Source organism: Corapipo altera, unplaced genomic scaffold (assembly GCF_003945725.1).
Source record: "Corapipo altera isolate COAL_440 unplaced genomic scaffold, ASM394572v1 46, whole genome shotgun sequence".
Lineage (NCBI taxonomy): Eukaryota > Metazoa > Chordata > Aves > Passeriformes > Pipridae > Corapipo > Corapipo altera.
In genome coordinates, this window is record NW_020884883.1 from 14,759,425 (window position 1) to 14,780,376 (window position 20,952).

Consider the following 20,952-nt stretch of genomic DNA (forward strand, 5'->3'; position numbering starts at 1 on the left):
AAATATTTTTTAAGGCAGTATTAAATTGCTTTGACTTTTTAGCATAAAATAGAAATTTAAATTTGTTTTGCTGCTGGAAAAAGGCAATATTGCTTACATCTCAGATCTTGCATTCTTTACTCACATTACCCTTCTCCTGGACTATGTTCTTGTACAAGGAGTCTAGGACCTCAGTAAATACATGATACAAAAATTATTGGTTTGAAGTCTTCCACACTGAAACTTTCTAGATGATGTCTGGATACTTTTGATTTCAATTGGAATTGAGGACACTTAGCTACGTTGAGTTACTGCAAGTTCTGCAGGGAAAAACAACCATTTCAAAAGATGTTATTAAAATCAAAGATGAAGCTGGTGAGACTGAAATAACCAACCCAATCTATTTCTCATGGCTAGCAGAATTGCCGTGATTCTCTAGCTGTTGTTATAGATGCTCTTAAAAAAGATATTAAAAGCAGCTGTCACCTTTTTTTTTTTTAACATCAAAATATATGAATTTCAAATAGCAGTTGCTATGAAAGCTAGGTCAATGTTCTAGTCTGGAATGAAGACATAAATTCTTGTATTGTTTAAAGCAAAGGATAATAAAGATAATTTAAATGTTTGTTTAAACTAGAAAAAAAAGTCTTTTATTTGGCTGCTAATAAGTAATGTCAGGTAGGTAGAGGCTGGCAGGAGGATTCCTGATGTGTTGCATCCAATCTATATAAAATATCACCAACAAGGCATTTCTTTGTGATGAATTGCTGACATTGTTGAAGACACATATCTCCTTTCCTAGTACACTGGCAAACCCTGCTTTGAGAAAAATCTTGTTAGTCCTAAGTTTAGTACATCAGTGTTCATCAGCCTTCCCAAGCATGGGCACCTGCTCGATTGCCCTTTTAATCTGGAATGTTCAGTCAGGCTTTGGCTTTTCTCTTCCAAGGGATCTGTTTATCAGGTTCTCTGAGTGTGTTTGGGCTTTGTTGCCCCTACCCTCAAGACTGCTTCAGATCCTGTCCTGATCACCAAGATTCTACACTCCATTCCAGTTGTGCATTACAAGACCTGACTAATATCTGTTACATATATTTTGAATTGTTTTTCTTCTTGGTCTTCCCTTGGATTGTTGCAGGTGGTACATCCTTATCATTTCAACAAATCCCTCCACTTGCAGGAAACCTCATTTTTTATGTGTTCTGCTGTCTGTATATTTCTCAGATCAGAAATGAAATTATCTGAACATGGGGACAGCAGTATCTGGCAAGCAAAATAATTGTGGTAAATTTTGGAGGCAGATTAATTAGTACAAAAATCTAAAATTCATATGATCTACCAAATGTCTCAAAATCTGGCTCTGGAAGTGGTATCCTCTCCAGACACTGTTAGAAATACCTTTTCTCACATCGAAGGCAAACTGTCTTTAGCACCTTACAGCTACAGGAAGGAGTGCATTGCCTGCAGACTTGGGCAGGGGAATCTACTAGGTCCTCATCCATTTTTAGATCTTCTAAGTCTCTGTTGTGACAAAACTTTCAGAACAAGGATAAAAATTAAATGGTGTAATGAGGAATTTTTCTACTGACATGGGAGACTGCCTCAAATGATGCAATAAGAACACAGAGAGGGTTCTACGAGGTGACCTCTTGAAGTCATTTCTAGCATAAATTATCTATGACTTTATAATTTTTTCAGTATCAGTGGGCTGGAAGATCGCTTGTTTCTCTGTAAACTTGTCTTAAAAAAAGATATTTGACCTCTGTGAGTTGTCTGGATCCATTTATACGTTGTCATTTGTATTTCAGAACCAAGTTACATTCTCTGCAGCAGCACTATCAATTATTTGTGCTAAAAGATAATACCAGCTCCAGAGCACTTCAGTATAACAAACAGCTCAGGGGTGATGGGGAGAATAACCATACAAAACTATGTATAATTTGCCCAAATTCACAGAAAAGATCTGTGGCCAAGCTGGAAACATATTTTTTTTCTAATGTATGGATACTGTTCTTTAATCTATGTTCACTCCTGACAATTTTGCCTCCAAATAAATTTAGCCCTAAGAATATTTTTGAAGCCAAATGACTAATTTCACAGCCAAAATCCCATGCCAAACAGTAGACTGTAAGCTATCTGATACTGCTGCAGACCCAGGCACATTTTAAGAGGAAAGTTTTTGTTTGGCAAAGAAATGAATTGCAATTGCACTGAAGGGAAGCTCACACACCTCTTCTTTCACTCATGTGTGATACAACTGCTGAAGGCAATTTGGCAAGATTTTTAGATTCTTGCACATTGTTAGGTTAAGAAAAGAGCAACCAGTCCACTTTAACCTATTTCCTCTCATAGTCTATGTAAAGACAAATGGAAGTCCAGCACCTGGCCAAAAGCAGCAGTGAAGGCAGGAGACCGACTGGCTGGTGGTTCAGTGCTGGTCCATAATGGTCCCACCTGGCATTGCCTGTTTGTGTCCGGTGTCAGATGTCCTTGTGAAAATGTTTCTCCATGACCTCTATTACCTGGAAGGTGTGTGTGTGTGTGTAGTCAGATGTTGTCACATGTTGATATCATGGTGTACCTTTCCAGCAGTTTCGGATATTGTTCTCCTGTCACTTGCTGATCCATGCCCTCATCAAGGTCATTACGCTTAGGACTTTTTTGCACTGCCCTGCTGTCTGCAGCTCATTATATTCAGGCACTCAGCTCTCCATCGAGGCTCCCACGACACATTCCTTTGCAACAATGAAGGCAAACTGTGTCCAGGGGTCCATTAGCAAGAGCATATCCCAAAGATCAGGGGGCGTGATTATGCTATTTCACACTTGTTAGACCATACCTGAACTATCATGTCTAGTTGGAGTTTCTCCAGTTGAAGAGAGACACTAAACATTAAAGCAGGTCTACTAAAGGGCCAGCAAGAGGATTAGAGTGTTGATGAACTTGACGTATGAAAAAAGGCTGAAGGAATAGGGTTCAGCCCAGAGAAGGGGAGGCTCCAAGAGTATCTAATCATGATCTCCCAATACCTGAAATGTAGTTATGTGGAAGATGGAGGCATTCACTTCACCAGGTTGCATGCTGACAGGGCAAGAAGCATCAGGCACAAGTTAAGGGAAATTCTGGAAGGACATAAGAAGCAAATTCTTCATCTTGGGAAAGATTTCATGTTGGGGTAATTTGCCCAGAGAACTGATGGACTCTCTCTTGCTGGAAATGTTCAAGACTTGGCTTGATAAGTGAGGCTAAAGCCTCTTTCAAGGGAAAGTGGTACCTGATCATCCTCAAATGTTCCTTCCCACTCAAAACACTTCTACTACATGTGTCCTTGCCCATGGCAGGGGGGTTGGAACTAGATAATCTTTAAGGTCCCTTCCCACCTGAGCTATTTATGATTCTTTTACAGTCTGCATATTCAACTCAATAAAACTTAAAAATTGGTGTTGTAGTGAGGAGTACGTTTCAGGATATCACAGATTTATTGTGCCATTAGCATGATGACACTAGCAACTGACAAAAACTTGTTTTAATTCTGTGACTTCTATTAATTATCCACTAACCTTGTGAAATTTCCCATCAGCCCTTTCCCTCATTGAAACTTCTTACATGAACTGGTTGGATTTTACAGATTTTTTTAACCTGGTACCTGACTATCCAATTAGAAAGATAAATAGATAGTGGAAAAATCAATTAAAGAGGAAAAGCTATAATGTGTTAAACTAGAATTGGTTCTGACCTGAAAGAATTGGGTCATTATCTAAATATTCCCAAGTCTTGGAATTGCTTTCATCCTGTAGTTGAACACTGGTTCCACTGTATTTCTTAAGAAAATTAATCTAAATTTTATTCTGAAGTAGGAGTTTTGAAGAGTTTGAAGATTTCTATATTTACTACATCAAACAATTTAGAGGCAAAATGAATGCTTCTATTCAAACTTGTGAAATTATGAGGTCATGAAAAGAGAGGGGTTCTCTTGTTAACTCAACTATTTCCATAATTAACATTCATTTGGTTACTTGAGGTTTAACATGCTATTTCATTAAAATAATGCAATTGCAGATAGAGAAAAAAAAGTTTTGAAAGTATAATTGGTTTTCATTGTCAATATAACTTAAAATCCCATTAGCCACAAAATTTCAGCATTGTTTTCCTAATGACTTGCATAATTGGATCATCAGATTTCTCTCCTTAAAAAAAAAAGTCTCACTTGGTGGCTTTAAAGGTTATTATTTGCATGAATTTTCCCCCCTCAGTGTTACATTTCCACTTTTATTTCCACCAGCACTGAAAGGTCAGAGACCCAGCGAGTTAAATGAAATCATGTCAAGAACAACTAGAGCTCTTACTTCCCCTCCCTCTCTTTATTTTTAGATTCTGACAGCTACTGGCAAATGCATGCATGTTACCAGTTTGATTTGATGTACTTGTCCACCTCAACCCATTAAGGCGATTTAGAACATTCTTCTGGGTCTTCCATGGTGCTGTTCTCTCTATTACATGTGCCTGTGGCAAGTTTTGTCACTTCATTTCAGAAATTCCAGTGTACTGTTTCTTAACTTAAATGGAAACTTTTTTTGAGACATTGTAGAACTAAGAAGTGTTCTAGAGGTGTAGATAGTCCCATTAATAAATATTTTCCAGAAGTACTGCATTCATATAAGTAAACTAGATCTGCCATACATGTTATTAGAAAAATTCCCTTCTCATGTTCCATGTGTCTCTGTTATCACAGGATTCAAACCCATTAAATAAAAGTGATAGAAGAATCACATTTCTGGAAGAGTTCTTGAGAAGTTATCCAGTACATCCCCTTACTACAAGGCAGGTTCAGCTCTTCCTAAACCATGCCTGACAGATGTTCAGCTTACTGATTCTTAAAAATCTCCAGTGTTAAAAAGTCTGTATTTTCTTTAGGCAATTTATTCAAGTGCTTAAGAATATTTGATGTTCTTCCCTCTAATATCTAATTTATACCTTCATTGCTGCATTTTAGGCTAACTGATTTGTTGCTTTCCTGTTTGGATTTGCTCCAGTTCTTTATGTAGCAATCTTTTAAAATACTTAAAGATCAACAAAATGCTCTTCAGATGCTTCTCATCTACAAAACCCAACTTGACTCATTTTGGTTGTCCTCAAAGGTTGTGTTTTATAACCTTTTGATTATTCTTATCTCTTTAATTGGTCAGCATCTTTCCTGAAGATATCCTAAATCTAGACAAAGCACTTGAGATGAGTGAAATAAACAGAAAGTTTTTTTACTTTGTCTTCTATATGATTCTCTTCCAGGATGAAACCTCCATTTTTCTTTGAAATAGCCTAGCATTGCTGACTCATGCTCAATTTATGATCCACTATAGCCCATGCATCCGTTTTCAGAAGAACTGTTATTACTCATCCTATAATTGTGCAGATGGTTACTCTTACCTAAGTGGAGAACTTCTGATTTTTTGCCCTTATTAAATTGCATCCCAGTCACTTCAGATAATTTGTCCAATTTATAATAATCAGTCTGAATTCTAACCTCGTCATCGCCTCTCCCAGCTTTGAATCATCTGGAAATTGAGGAACTATATTCTCTACTCCATTGTGCAGTTTTTATTATTGGAAGTGTTCTATAACCTAAATTTTAAATCAGTCCCCAGCAGACCTCACCATTACATCCTTCCAGCTGAAAAGTTTCTCTTTATGGATAGTATCCCAATCAATTGTGTCCCTACCTTATAACAATTTCAGGAAGACCCTGGATTGCATAGAAAAACGTTATAAAAGACACTGTCAACAACTTTTTTAAAGTAAAGATATTTTGCTTTTCAATACACAGGCCTATCACCATGTCATAGGAAAAAACTAGGTTGTTTGATGTGATTTGTTCCTGATAAATCAACATTGGCTGATTCATATCCCCTTGTTCCCATCCAGACGTTTGAATACTCAAACCAGTTTTTTTTTTTTCTTGGTAACTGAAATTAGATTGACTGATCTACACTTCTTTTCAGTTTTTTAAAGGTAATAACTATGATTGCCTTTTCCTGTTTTCTGAAACTTTATCTGTTCTCACTCCATTCTCAAAATAATTGCCAAGGGCTCTGAGATCACTTCAGCCAGTTCTCTACATACTCTCAGATGAATTTCATCAGGACCAGCCCATTTAAAAACATCCAGCTTTTCAAAGCAGAATTAAACCTCTGCTTTACCTTTTCCATCCCAAGTTCTTACCCTTTTGTCGTTGATGCTAATTGTGTTAGACATCTAATCACAGCCACTGGATCAAGTGAAGACTGAAAAAAACCCCTACATTTCCCTCTTTGGCCATCTGTGCACCATTGAGCCCTCTTGTACTTAGGAACCTGTGAAATGTTTTGATAATCTCTGCTTTGTATAGTGACAGAATAAGAAAAGAGAAAGATAGCACTGTTCTTATTTAAACTCGTTTTTGATGTCAGAAGGAAGTTAAGAGTCTAATGTGGGCCACTCACATATGTGAGATTCATCACATCATTTTGATCAATAAAAATGCTGATATCTAATTTAAGCATGCTCTTAAGTGTCCCTCTGTAGTCAGTGGAATATAGAAAGTGACTTCAAGGATCAGCTTTTTTTTCTCTCTTGCCATATACTTTTCTTAGATGAAACCCAACCTGTCAAGAACACGTGATGATGATAGCAATGCAAGCAGACAGGGACTGCAGCTTGGTGAGGACTTGGTGCATTTGAAAGTCTTTATTCCATTTGATGACAGGCATGTCACCATAAGCGAATGGTCAGCTTTGGTTGCAGTTACATCATAAGCTTTAAGACTGCATTACCTTACCCTCATCTTTTACAAAAACTAATTAAAAGTTACATTCTGATTTTCAAGATATTTATTTTGTGCACAGCATAGTGTTTGACATAGCACTGGGTTTTACTTTTTTTTTCTTTCGAATCTGAATGCAGAAATTACTCATGAATATATGTATATATAGTGGTCAAAATAATTTGGTTCTATGCAAGAAAGGAAGTTACCAACAGCCCACTTCTTGTTCTGTCTTCCAAAATAACTTCCAAGTTTAGGAAAAGATTGTATTTTAGTCAGTTTTAAAATGGCTTCCCAAAGTTGTTTTTTGAAATAGTTCAGCTTATAGCCTGGTATCAATTTAAGGCAGCTTGTTGTTTTATTATCATGTAACCAGTGTGGTGACCTAGCTGAAGTCCAAGTCTGTTTTAAAGAGCTAAATCTTTTTTGTTATACTACCCATGTAGTCAAACAGACCAAACTTACTGCTTCAGTTTCCCCGCTTTTATTCAATCTCCATCCCTTTAAAGACCATGTCTTCCCCTACGTGTCCCTAGAGGCAAGCTGCACACAAAACTGTGAATCACTGACATATAGTTACTTAATAGTGGATGCCAAAAAACCCAATGATATTGTATGTTGGTCAGAGCATACAGTAATTCTTCAATCATCTTCAAATGTCTAGTATTGCTTGAGTTTCCTTCAGATCTGTTTCGGTGATGTGACATCACGAACTTTTTTTTGTATTTTTAGAATCTACATCTTCCTTTCCTTTCTTTTCCTGCACCTGACTAGAATTTGATGTGTGCACTGAGCATTATGCAAGTCTCTGCTCATGTTGGCTACAACACAATGTGTGTGTGTTTGTGTGTGCGTGTATACATTGGGACACACAGGGCATAGATTCCTGAAAAAATAAAAACAAAGGAGGTTTTTCTTTCATGCCAATTTGAATGATTACCCTTCACTTGATAAAGTCTGGCACATACCTTGGTGTTTTATATGAACTGTCACAATAACCTGACTATAATGCAGATTCCTGCCCCAGCTTCCAGAGGTTTGTGATATGTCTCCTTACCCCATTAGCACTTTGTCATCTGCTCCCCCTGGTGCCACTGTCATGTGGAGAAAGCTTTAGGGTGAGGTTCTTGATAGTATTGAAAAGTCTCTTTGTATTGTACTCACTCTGTCTCTCCCCACTCTCAATTTACACAATACCTATTTGTATGTTTCTGCTTATCTCTCACACAACTTGTACAGTCTCATTGTGGAGGCTTATAAATTTAAATATTTGGTGTTTATTTTGAACATGATATAGTGTAATAACAAGGCTATCATCTGTTCGCTTTGGTGTAGTTCCTTATCAGTGTTTTGGGGGGGGGCACTTTGACATGACAGTAAGAATTGACTGGACTAGTTTCTGGAACATCTATAAAGGAGGGATCTTATCCACAGATTTCTTTCTGGTAGGATGAGCTCATTTCTGTGTGGTTTTTTTTTGCTTTGTTTTGTTTTTGGTTTTTTGTTTTGTTTTGGTTTTGATTTGTTTTGTTTTGTTTTGGTTTTGTTTTTTGGTTTTTTTGGTTTTTTTTTTTGTCGTTTGGGGTTTTGTTTGTTTTATTGTTTTGTTTTGGTTTGGGTTTTTTGTGTGTGTGTGTGTTTTTATTTTTTTGTTGTTGTTTTTCTTAATGTAATTCCTAATAAATTCCACTCAATAAATTCGTGTCTCAACAAAGAAGGCAGTAAAACAAGAGTGACTAAATAGATAAATAAATAAAAAAATAAAGCAGAAAGGAACTGCACAGAATTTCCATCCTTTGGTTCACATATTTTTAAAGATATTAAAAATATTCAAGGTAGCAAATGTAAATATCTTTGTTAAGTAGCCATATATAATCAGTTTATGCTAATTGTATATATTAATGATGACATTATATAGTATAATTTACATTACTGATGTAAAATGGCCATAAGTATATAGTTTTTACTCTATAAGCTGCTGCATATAAGTGATGTAATATTTTCATATTTATAGTGTGGCTAAAGTAAATTAGAAAGGTTTTGACAAAGCACAGTAATAGAGGCCAGAAAAACATCACTTGAAATTTCTTTTCTCTATAGCTTAGTGCAAATAACTTAGCTGCTCTACAGCATTTTTTCTGATCTCTGAAGCAGGAACAGTAGCTGAGTGTTAGTCTTTGGTGAATTACTTAAACAAGACTACATTTCAATAACTGAAATATAGGATATATTTAGAGATTTTTTTCTGTTTGATTTCTCCTTTCATTTTTCACATAATTCATTTCAGTTTGCTAAGTAACTGCTTGGTTGTCAGCCCTCAAGTGGATGTTGAATTATATTTATTTTTCTGATGATATTTGAACTGGAATCCTTATAAACAGGAAAAAAATTCTGTCTTTATATTGTATTTTGACATAGTTGTGAATTTGCATAAGGCATTGTGTTAGGGCAAGGGATTCAATATCTTTATTTTTGGAGGTTTTAAGAACAAGTTGGAAGAATCACCTTGTGGGACAGATTTAAGTTTAGTTTTGATGCAACTATGGGAACATAGCTACAAAATTAAATGCTCTGCATTCTACTCCATGTTCTGTTACTACAAGGCCTGTTTCAATATGTGGTCAAGAGGACATTCCATTTACATAACTGGAATAAATTCACTGATCCCTCTGATAGCAGTCAAGGATACCTTTAAACACAAAGTGCTTTTTGGCTCAGTTCTACAGTGCTACGAAGTTTCCTTGCAGAATAACTGAATATTTTGCTTCATTAGACAAAGCATGGATATATAGCAAAGCTCTATAACACGCTGCATATTTTACACCAGTGTGCACCTGCTTTAATTCATTGGTTCTCAGCTATAATCCATCGCTTTGTCTAGATATGTGCCGTACAATAGAAGCCTTATAACTCATCCCTGCCTTGGTGTAGAAATTGTCCCTTGTTGGAAAAGGTGATGGGCAGTGTCAATGCTCAGAGACAGAGATGGTGGCAGACACCTATGGTCCATATTTCTAAGCCAGACTTGGTATCAGTGGTAGTTCAACAGGGCTCAGTCGTGTTGGGGTTCCCCCTAGTTTCTTTGAGAATCTCTACCTCGGACTCTGCTGGCACAGGAACATGATGACAGCTGCCACTTTAGCTGTCTTTTGAGATTCAGCCCAGGAATGTTTTTAAGTTAAAACCAGAAGTCTCTGCAGCTTGAGCTGAAAAGATAGTGTCTGCAGCCAAAAGAGAAATAGTTTTATATCCCTTCTGTAGACTGGGCAACTGAGGCAGGTTCAAAGTGTTGCCAAGAGTAGTTGTAGCCCCAATCTAAGTGGAACAGAAACATGGTGCTGTCAGGCAAACTGGCAGTGCTTATCTCAGTGCTTATCGCCATGTTATTGTGGGAATTGGGAAGGTAAATGCACATTTGGTGGATCACACATTCCTAGTAAACCTCGAGTGAACATATATTATGAGTAGATGGCAGAACATCTAGCTGCCAATTCAGTTCTATTAATCAACATACAAACACCCAAACCTTTCAGCAATTAGAAGACTTGCAGAAAGTAATGCTGTTAGTGGTGTCTATAAATCAAGAGAAAATAAACAATCATTAAAGTTCTTTCACAGTAACAGAATCTGATAGTGACTCAGAAGCAGTAAGTGAGAACAGACAGTCTAGCTCCAGCCCTAAAGGAGAAGAATCTTTGCCAGCTAATAATGTTCTGTTTCTTTCAGTAAATAAGAGCCAATGTGCTCGTTTGCAGGCTGGATAACTAATGCAGGTTGAATCACCTGTGTTCTGAAATTTATACACAGTCAAATGGCAATTTCTTTGCTTATTGACATAATCACCCCCTTGTATGTTCTTGTAATCCTCATTGTCATTAATGAGAAATATACTGCTATGTGGACGTGTAAGGTAGCTACAGAGTCAAAAACCTTTCTTATTTTTACATCCTTGTAAGGCAGAGGTGGAAAACTGTTTTTATTGCTAGAGCCATACACAGATGAAGACAAAAATGTGCATCTTTTTTTCTCTTCACATATAATCCTGCCTTGAATGCAGGACAATGGTTATCATGAGCCATATAAATATTTCTGATCTCTCTGGGAGAAAGTGGAATGGTTTATTCATATCACACCATATTAATATATTATTCTGTACCAACATATTTTATGTTTCAACAGGAAGGCTGATGCATACAAGACATGCACTACATACTTTTTATCCAACTGAGTTTAACTGTTCCCAGTGAAGAGTTTTGAAAGTTATGTTTGGATCCCTCTCTAGAGTATTTTTACTTGTTTCCCACTAGTCTTGAAAATCTTAGCCTGAAAAATAACCCAAAGGAGGTCTGGAAGAAAATAAATGCACCAATATTTGGGAAAGTTACAGAGGACAACAGTGATAATTATTAACCTGTTGAGCAATAGTGAAATGGTTGACACAGTTCAAATTAATAAAGAGTTAGAAGAGGTTACTTTAATTATTGCCAATTACCATCAGTATGTGCTAATAAAATTTGTTAATCTAGCTTGCTACATTTTCATGAAATTACAAGTTTGATTGAGGAATCTGTTTAATATAGTTAGACATCTCCAGGGCACTTGACTTGGTACAGCGCAATATTTCAATGAATAGGAAGAATGGTGCAAAATCACTGGATTAAAAAGCATGAAAAAAAGTAATTCATGACCTTCAAAATGCAGTTGTGTATTGAGTCTTGCTGGGGTGGAGTTAACTTTCCCCATGGCAACCCTCACAGAGCTGAGTTGTGTATTGGTAGCTAGAAAGGTGTTGGTAGCACACCAGTATTTTGGATACTGCTGAGCAGTTCTGGCACAGCACCGAGGCTGTCACTCCACCCTCCCCCATCGAAGGCCAATGGGCTGGGAGTGGGTGATGAGTTGGAGGGGACACAGCTGGCACAGGCAGACCCAAACCGACCAAAGGGATATTCCATAACATATGATGTCATGCTCAGCAATAAAAGCTAAGAGAAAGAAGATGGGGAGCACTCATTATTAAGTCTTTTTTCTTCTGAAGCAACACTATGAGTACCAAAGCCCTGCTTCCCAGGAAGCAGCTGAACATCACCTGCTGATGGGAAGTAGAAAATAAATAGTCTTATTAAAAAAAAAAAAGGCTCTCACACAGACACTTTGTTTTATTTAATTAAACTACATTTATCTCAAACTACTAGTTTTTGATAATTTTTTTCCTTCTTTCCTGATGAATATGGGGTGTGAGAGAGTGGCTTGGTGGGCATGTGTCACCAGCAAAGCTCAACCCACCCCAAGCTGGAAATGGGAATTATTAGGAAGCAGACATCCTCTCAGGGAAGCCCCAGTAAGATCCATTCTTTGCTACACATGCATTATTACAATTTGGAAAATACAGAATTGTACTGCTAAAGCTTGTGGTTGAAAAAAATCTAGGGGAATATATAAATAATGAAGAAAATGGGTTATGAAAATTTAGGCACTTTGATTGCTTGTAACTGTGTCACAGGGAAGTTATTTCTCAGTATTGTCCAATACATAGTCATAGGCCAGGAAAAAAAATCGGTTATACATCCAGGATTAGAAATATATTCTTGGGAGCAGAGAGTGTGAAAAGGACTTAGAGGTCATGGGAGTTAATCTGATGAAAATGAGCTGCTAAAGATAACACTGTGGCAAAAAGGTTAATGAGACCACTACATGAATCCACAAGAGGATATGAGAAGTTATAGAGAGATTAAGTGACTGCATTGTTGGGTTTTTCACTGACCCCTCTGTATTAGGATCATTTCTGATATCCAGTGAAGAGTCCTAAAAAATGGGAGAAAATTTAGAGAAGAGCCATGAGAATGATTAATGTACTGGAAAACATGTTTTATTGAAGGAGTAAATTAGTTCCATGTATTTAGTTTATCAAAGAGAAGATTATGGAGTCAAAGTCTGTTTGGTGAACAAGAGGCAATAGTGCATTCTTCAAGCAAAATTGAATCTTAGTTAGACAAACTAAGACTGGAAACATGAACATGTTTTTGAAATATGAATTGTTTGCTTTTAATGCAGCTTATTAAGAGATTCTTCACCAGTGGTAAATTTAAAATCAGGATTAGATTTTGTTTCTCAAAGCTATCTTCCTGTTGAGATCAATCTTCTGCAGTCAGAAGGTGTCTGTTGGCTCTGCAAAGCATGAAATATTTTTTTTGTATCTCACAGAGGTATAAATGTTACATCAAAGCTTTAGTCTATATTAGAACTGGAAATTTTATATGCAAACGTTTTGCTGAATTCCTTTGTTTTCTCTGTCTCACCTCTATTAATGTTCCCTTTGCCTGATGATCTATAACAATTCATTTCAGTTTCTGTGGTATGAATGCTTATTAAAATGGTACCTCGTACATAGATAGATATATGAGGAAATTTATTTACAGAAATATCTTCATTTACTAATTGCTACTTTCCTAGGGAATGTTAGCTTTTCACACCATTTCTAAGATGCTGAAATTTAAGAAGAGAAAAGTAAGGAGAAACAGAATAAGGAAGATAATTTGGAGAAGCACATTAGGAACAGCAAAATAAACAGTTGTAACAGACTAAAACCAACCAGCACAGAGTCTTACATATGCCTCATATGGTATTGTCTTGTGATGATAAGCACATTTGTAGGTGTGCACTTTCACTTTGAAAAAACCTCAAAATGCCTATTTTAATTATTTGGTCTTTGTCATATTTCTCCCCTTACAACTTTCTTTGACTTCTCTTTTCCTTTTCGATTCTTCTCAATAATAAGAAAAATATTAAAAAAACCAGAGACATAAATTCAATGGAAAACATTCATTTACATTCAAGTTGGTTGATCCCCAGTAGAATCAGGGCAAAGGAATTTTATTTTATGATAGTGGAAAAAAATAGAAAGAGTCCCAATTTGGAAATGATTGGAAAGAGTTGATTAATTTAATTTTGAAGCAATGACTACTAGGATTAATTTTGCTAATTGTTCAGAATAGTAATTGACTGGACTACAGGGATAACCTTTTTCTCTTTCAGATCAACAGAAAAATTCCTAATAATACAAGTAGGATGTGACTATGACTGTGTTAACATGGTCTGCATTAAATTTATCTGAATACCTTTATGGGGGCCAAAAAAAGGTATTTTGAAATGAAAACACTGAACTATTGAGTAGCTTCTAGGTAAGTTAACATCTTTTGAAGTTAGTAATTACTTATTTTATTGTAATGTTTCAAATTATATCACCCTAGAAATTCAAAATGACCCTCATGCCTGGAGTGACCATGGCATGTAGATCTAGGGAGGCTTTGTTAGCTTTTCTCTTTTAATATAGTGGGTGTGCTCATAGTCATGTCCATCATTCTTTCATACCCTTAATCCAGAATAAATTGTATAGTGGACATGCTTTAAGTTGTGGTAGCTTTGCTTTTGAAAATGTGGAATTGGAATTTCTCAGAAACTGGAATTATCATCATAGAATTGTCGTAGAATGGCTTTACTTGAAAGAGACCTTCAATATTATCTCACTGTAACCCCTCTGGCGTGGGCAGAGACACCTTCCACTAAACCAGGTTACTCAGAGCCCCATCCAGCCTGGCCTTGAATGCTTCCAGAGATGGGACATCCACAATATCTGAGAGATACTTGTCAGATGTCCCAGATAAACCCAAAAAGATTAAAATTGGCCTCTCATGACCTATTTCCTGAAAAATCTTCATCTGAAAATGGTGAATACTACAAATTTCTAAATGGAGGAATTTACTGAAGTCATCTGTAAATATTTATTTTCTTTTCCACTAGTGATATTTTGCATAATGGAAGGTTACAGCTTGAGTGATTCCACAGACTACTATTAATTATGTGATAATGCACATGAAAGTTTCTCATCCAAAATAATTTCTTTTCCACTGAATTAAAAAATCCCATTGATATCTGTAGCTTATTATCAATCATGGCTGTATTCTGGGAACATAAATGTGGCATTCATTTACAACTTTCTGATACTTTGGTCCAAGAACATCATGAGCAGTACAGATGGTATTATTTGCTCCAGAGCTCATCTCCTTGACATGTTCTGGATCTGTGCTCTATTCCACTGATGGATGTCTTTGTGGAAAGGTTATGTTCTGCCAGCATATTTACAGATGCCCCTTTTGCCTTCACAATTACTGAAAATTGATTAGTATAGTGAATGTCTGTGCCCACTTTGGCCCAGAAGTCCTATTCACAGAATATAAGGAAAGGTTATGCCCTTTGCCACTAATATGTTCCACAGACTTGTGGAACAGAGCAAGTGGGAGGAATTACTTCTCTTTTTTACCCATAAAAAATATACTTTAATAGTTCAAAGGACTGTGGAAAACAATGGTTTTACACTGTATTCAGTCTGATGATCTGCACTTAGAATCATAGAATCATAGAATCAACCAGGTTGGAAAAGACCTCTGAGATCATCAAGTCCAACCCTTGACCCAACACTACTGTGGTTACCAGACCATGGCACTAAGTGCCACATCCAGACTCATCTTAAAAACCTCCAGGGACGATGAATCCACCACTTCCCTGGGCAGCCCATTCCAATGTCTGATTACTCTGTCCATAAAAAATTTCTTCCTAATATCCAACCTAAACCTCACCTGGCAGAGCTTAAGACCATGCCCTCTTGTCCTACTGCTGTTGTCTGGGAGAAGAGACCAACCCCCACCTGAGCCTCCTCTTCTCCAGACTAAACAGCCCCAGCTCCCTCAGCCTCTTCTCATAGGCCATGTGCTCGAGTCCCTTCACCAACCTTGTTGCTCTTCTGTGGGCCTGCTCCAGCATCTCAATATCCTTCCTGAACTGAGGGGCCCAGAACTGGACACAGCACTCCAGGTGTGGCCTCATCAGCGCTGAGGGGAAGAATCACTTCCCTGGTCCTGCTGGACACAGTGTTTCTGATATAGGCCATTTGTGTCCTTGTTCTCCAGAGTGTCTTCAAGACAGCAGTATATAAATGGAAAGACAAGGAAAAGCAGATCAGGAAAAGACAGCAAACTAAGGGGGAAAAAAACCCAACAAAACAAAAGACTACTATGATACTAATCAGATTTCAATCAGCTAAACAAGATTTTTTTTTCCTATGAAATTCATGTTTCTGATTCTTGATTTACCTTATTCTGCTGTCATTATTTTATAATGGTATCAAAGACACTAGAAGTCCTTTCATATACAAGTAGAAAAAAACAACTTTACAGCCATGTGTTACAGGCCCAGAAGCAAAACCTCCTGGCTTCTGTGTGAATACAGACAAAAGTGGCTATGCTTAGGAACATCTTGTCCTTTAATAGTTGCATTTTTTGGGGAAAACTTCTTTGAGTTGAAAGAACTTCTTGAGAAGATTGTAGCCCTGAACAAAGTTTCAGACTATCTGTAGCCCTGAGGATCCAATCTGCTATTTGGATCTGCAAAGTTTTTCTGTTTGAAACTTAAGAAAAAGACATGAGGAAGGGAGAACCTTCCCCTCATCAATTTGTTTATGAAAGATCCCTACTTTATTAACATGATTTGCCTATTCTTATTTACTTAGGGCAAAATCCTAGCACAGTTGCAGTTTTGAACTAAAAGACTGATTTTGGTTTGCACAGAACTTTGTCTGTCATTCTTCTCTAACATTATTGTGACATTTCCTGAAACTTTTGCCTACTTCCCACATTTATTTTGAATGACAATGTAGCTGTAGGCCCTGGTTATTTAAGTGATAGCTAAAAAAATAAAAGCAGTACCTCTCATATCATGAGCCCAGGAAGTCTTAACCTCTAGTGTTTTGCTTGTATCCAGTTTTTCCAATATTGCTGTTAATTTGCTCCTGTATTTGAATTGAATTTCTCTTTTCACTTGTGAGAAATTTTATTTCTCCTTCCTTCCTTCTTTTCTTCCTTCCTTTCTTTCTTCCTTCCTTCTTCCTTCCTTCCTTCCTTCCTTCCTTCCTTCCTTCCTTTGTTTCTTTCGTTCCTTCCTTCTGTTTCTGTTTCTCTTTCTTTTTCTCTTTCTTTCTTTCTCTTTTTGTTCCTCTCTCTATCTGTGTCTCTATCTCTCTCATCTCAATTTTTAGGAAACACAAGAGACTTAACATATGTCAGTGATGACCCTTTTGCTTGTGGATACAGAACACAGGCTTTTTGAAGAGGCAAGGGAAAGACCTTAGGATGGATGTTGCTCATTCCTGATCCCTGTGGTGCTACTGGAAACACTGAGTGTCTTTTTTAAAACTGAATAGACCTAGACGGGCATAGTGGCGTAGGACACTAGGGATTAACTCAAAAGGTAAGGTTAGTGAAAAGATAAGGTTTATAAAACATACAGATTAAAGAAAAAAGAATAAGATTAAGAGGAGAGACACCCTTACAAATCAGTACAGTCAAGAGTGAAACTGCTGCATTCTCCTCACTGAAAAGCTAACCCTCCCTTTTTTCAGAAATGTTCAAAGTAATAAACAGTGCCTTGAACTCCTCTAGCCTTCTTTCTTTTAACCTTATCCTTCTAACACACCCCATGTTATGTCCGCCAGGAACATCTTTGGTTCTTTCAAAAGCAAGTGGCTCAATTAGAAAAGAAGCAGCATTTGCCACACAGCCCACTGACTACCACAGCCTCCTTTAATCCAATCTAAACTGAAAGCATCCATTTATATGTCTGCTCAGTCACAATGGAACATATTGATTATCAATACAGGGACCACATTTTCAAACCAAGTCAACTGTGGGGTTCACTGTCTACAGTTGTGACACTGTTTTTAAAAAGATCCCTGGTCTGTGACATTTATGGCCATACTTTCAATAGGTTTTGTTTCCAGGGCTTTGTTACCTTTAGTGTAGTCCCTTTACTTGTCTCTGGTCCAAAGGGCAGTGGTGCTGAGCTCTTCATAATAGCTGGGAACTGTCTGCTGTTCTGCCACTTCATTAGCATAGTGAGACTGTTATCCTCGAGGAAGCTGCTAATAATGCCACCAGAAACAGAAATGCATATAATCAGACAAAAGGAGCAATAAATATTGCTAACTATTTATAAATAAAAACATTAATGTTTATAGTTATTAATCACTTTTAAATTCAACAGCAAGAAGAAATAACAACTACTTCTTGCTAGCTAACACCATTAAATAACATGGTCAATAGACTTTTAAATTTTTTTAAGTTCCTTAAGGAAAATTGAAAACTAGGACATGAATCTTTTATTGATGAGCTTTGGATACATGGCCACTTCTTTTGTCATGGGTCCTTTAAATGCTGTAAAGTTCCCATGATTGTTCTATATGATGTACTTAACAAGCCTTCTTAATCAGCACTACCACTGTTTCAACAGAACAAGCATAAATTCTAGTCCCTTTGAGGGTAAGTCTACAGTCTAAACTGAGGCTTGCTCAAATTTTGAAAAGGAAAAACAAAAAAGGGAACCTCATTGTCTTTTCCTTAGCCTTTTCCAGCTATAGTCCTGGAAACAAGTCAAAGAAAAAAATTATTGAATTTTCAAAATGTGAACATGAAATCATTATTTTTGTTTTAGTTTTCACCTGCCCAATTTGATGGCTCCTCAAACACCTCTGGATATTGTAGAATTACAGGGTTATTCACAGAGAGTAAATTTAAGCAAGCACGAAGGGTTAATATCTGATGTAGTTTGAAGCATAGTAGTGTGATTATACCTTTATGGTTTCATCATCACTTGTCATCCTTTTGAGACAGTGATTCGATGATGTAGTAGCAGCCATATGATGCAATGTGAGTGTGTTTGCATACTTCTCTGCTTGATTTCAGCTTGCTTTAAGGTTTTGACCTCATGGCTTCTGTTTTTAATGACTTACAGTCTCCTGCTTTGTTTCTGTATGAGATTCTGTGGTTCAGCCTATAACAACAGACATTCCCAGTATTTTTAAAATCTGTCCCTAATTTAACAGTCTCTCAGAATTTGTGTCAGATGGAGTCTGGAAGGATTCAGACTTTATACACACACCTTAGTTCCGGATTACTTATTCCTTAATTATGAAATGAACACTCCAGAAGGAAAACTACTAGCACCAAAACTGAGCAGAAAAAAGTACAAAGAAAAAAGTACAGCTGATGGGTGAGGGAAGTTTTTCGAAGTTGTGTTAGATACCTAAAGAAATGGAGTTTTGCACTGACAAAAAGTATTTTCTTCGGTTAAAAACCAATCCTGGCTAAAAGGGAGGTGAAGTCCACGATGAAAAAATAATGGGAAAAGTATGGGGCCTGATAGCAATGAATAAATTCAGTATTAGATAATGGAGAGAACTGATAAAGAAAACTAAAGCAGTCAGTTGAAAATCTATGGGTAATAGGGCAAAGATAACAAGAAGTTCTTTAAACAGGAACAAAATGCTTACAGTTTGTAAAACTATGGATGGTAAAATTGTTAACCCTAGTAGAGAAAATGCAGAATTAAATATATACATCTGTTTTCTAAAAGAAGAATGAAATATTTTATTTTCTTTCACTTCTGAGAAAGAGTTCTAAGCAGCAACACTAAATATTTTCAAATCTACAGAATTAGATAATTCACTGTCAAGAAAATCACTTTTCTGTGGAGCTGCCGGAATTAATTTTTTAGCAAATCCATATTCTGAAGGACTTCCAGAAGCTTGGAAAAATAGTCATGGCCCAACATTAACAAATAGTGAATTAACTGGCCTTGAAAACAATTTTCTAGTTAGCCCAAGCCTTACCTAGGAAGAATTTCTTGGATGAATTGAATGGAAATTGAAATTACAATTGACGTCAGTCAGTGCAACGTTATGGAAAATATTTTTTTCTAATGTTCCTTTGTTTTGATGAGATCGTGAAATATTTTCATAAAGAAATCATCCTGATGGAACATATCTATATGTTTTATAGTTTCAGGGACATTGCGTGCAGCTGGCAGATGTGACACGGCATCCACGGGTGCAGCCAGGTGTGGTGCCTGAGGTATCTGAAACCGCACAGAACTTCTGTGTCTAGACAGCTGGATTGTCCCCTGGTGACCACACTGAGGGATTCATCTGCCTCACTAAAGGTATCCAAGAATTAATATTCCTGTGTTGAAACTAGATTCCTTTTAAAGTCAGCAGATAAAATATGCACCTTCCCCTGTGCTTCAGCTGATGCAGGTGAAATGCCTTTTGTGGGGTGAAGTGAAACATCACTGCAGGGGGCTGAATTTCCATCCATCAGATATGGGGAAAGATAGTGAAACTGAAATTAGATGATAGCAACACAATGCAGATAAAAAAAAAATATTGACAGTCTGGAAAGAGTTTGGAAAAGATCTATTGAAGCATTTCAGGGTTTGGAAAAGATACTTTGTAGTGAGAAACTAAAGAAGTGCTATCAATTTTGTTTGTCCAGAAAGGTTAAGAGATTGCAACCTATGATTACATCTGAAGAAGAAGTTTTTGATCATAGAAGGCTCTTTAATCTTCCAGAAAAAAAACCAAAACACACAGCATAAAATCCAACAGTCAAAAGCTTAAACTAGCACAAAGTAAGTGTAGAAATTAAAGCACACATTATTTATAGTGGACTCAGTTCAGGGCACACTGTGTCTCACCTAAAAAATCCACTGCGCAGGCTCGAAGGGTAAAGACCTTTCCCAGATCTTCGTTGGTGATGACTGGCCATGATTTACAATGGAAGAAGCTGTATGGAGGAAGCTGTGTGACTGTCACAGCTAGTCACTGTAAAAGCTTATCTTGGGATATAGAGGCTTCTCGCTGCCTTGAATGCATACCTAAGCAATGTGCTGCCATGCAAAGCAAAGAGATGAGCTGGGTTACATTCCTGGTGAGATTTTGTGGCCCAGGATGCACCAAGCAACAGATTGAATACTCACAATTATTCATTCTGGCTTTGAAATGTATGAATTTCAAAACCTCTTTTCATAGGGTAGAAAAGGAGTGTTGTACATTTATCAGTGTTGCTTCAAATTCCAAAGATGCCTGGGAGAAATTATTAACTAAGGCAAAAAGGAAAATGAAAAATGGGGAAATGATAAGGAGGGAAAATGAAAAATTAGAATTTTTACTCCCGTTATCATCCATTTGTTTTAAATTTGATTTTGCATCTAAAATTTTGTTTTGATTTATTTCAAATTTAACTTTTCTAAGTTTTTGGAAAAAATACATAATATGTAATTTTATATATTTT

At 36.8% G+C, this 20,952-nt stretch overlaps 1 protein-coding gene across 1 annotated transcript in view; it reads left to right on the top strand.

Moving 5' to 3' along the window:
• The window catches only part of TDRD15 (tudor domain containing 15), a 160,146-nt gene that overhangs the window by 62,427 nt on the left and 76,767 nt on the right, over positions 1 to 20,952 (top strand). Inside the window, exons 4-5 of the transcript XR_003527320.1 lie at positions 19,663 to 19,822; positions 20,155 to 20,290. The gene's annotated coding sequence lies outside the window, so the exon portion shown is untranslated. The remainder of the gene's footprint in view (positions 1 to 19,662; positions 19,823 to 20,154; positions 20,291 to 20,952) is intronic.